The following is an 820-nucleotide window of genomic DNA, read 5'->3' as shown; positions in this document are numbered from 1 at the left end:
ATACAAAGCTATATCTTTATTGTTGTTTTTATTTTCGCATTTGTTTTAATTGACAGACTTAGTCTTTTTATGTGGTGTTTGTCCTCCTTTTTTAATTTTCGGTTGTTGTTAGACTTGTCTCTTTTTTCGTATATTCTTATGAAAACATATTCTTTCTAAACTGTTAACTTGTATACATTTTCTATTATCTAAACTGTTCTTCATGTGAAGATGTGTCTTAGATTCGTTTACTTTTTCTTCTCTTTAATCTCTTGATTGGTATGTCATCTATATCTGACGATATTAGTGTTGGTGAAGTAAGTTCCTATAATCAATGAAGAATATAAATGATATTTTTAATAAATAATTTTTTTGTAGTATTACCTATTAGATTTGTTGTAATAGGGATCGAGTTTCAGTATTTTTTTGTTGGGACAAATATCTTGATAACATTTGAGAGTCTTTTTAAAAGTTAAAATCATTTACTTTGACTTCTAATATAAGTGTGATGTTGTATAAATTCTTTAATTGAGATAGTGCTTTAATGCCATTGGAGACTTGGAGTGTAATTAGATTTAAAATAGTTATGTCTAATATTTTTTTTTTATCAAATAGCACAAAAATTATTGTAGTACTTTGATTTGCAACCTTTAATATAATTTTGAATATGCAGTAACGATTGAGTTAGTAATTTATAATTTTATGAAAATTGTTATGATAAATATAATTTGAATTTGTAATAATTTTTATGTTATTGCACGAAAACTTTTTTTTTTTTGTATTTTTGTAGATTTTTCTTTGACATCTATTTATTTTTCTTCTCTTAGTACATACTACATAC

The sequence above is a fragment of the Arachis ipaensis genome, chromosome B05 (assembly GCF_000816755.2).
Source record: "Arachis ipaensis cultivar K30076 chromosome B05, Araip1.1, whole genome shotgun sequence".
Lineage (NCBI taxonomy): Eukaryota > Viridiplantae > Streptophyta > Magnoliopsida > Fabales > Fabaceae > Arachis > Arachis ipaensis.
Note: the sequence above shows the minus strand (reverse complement) of the source record.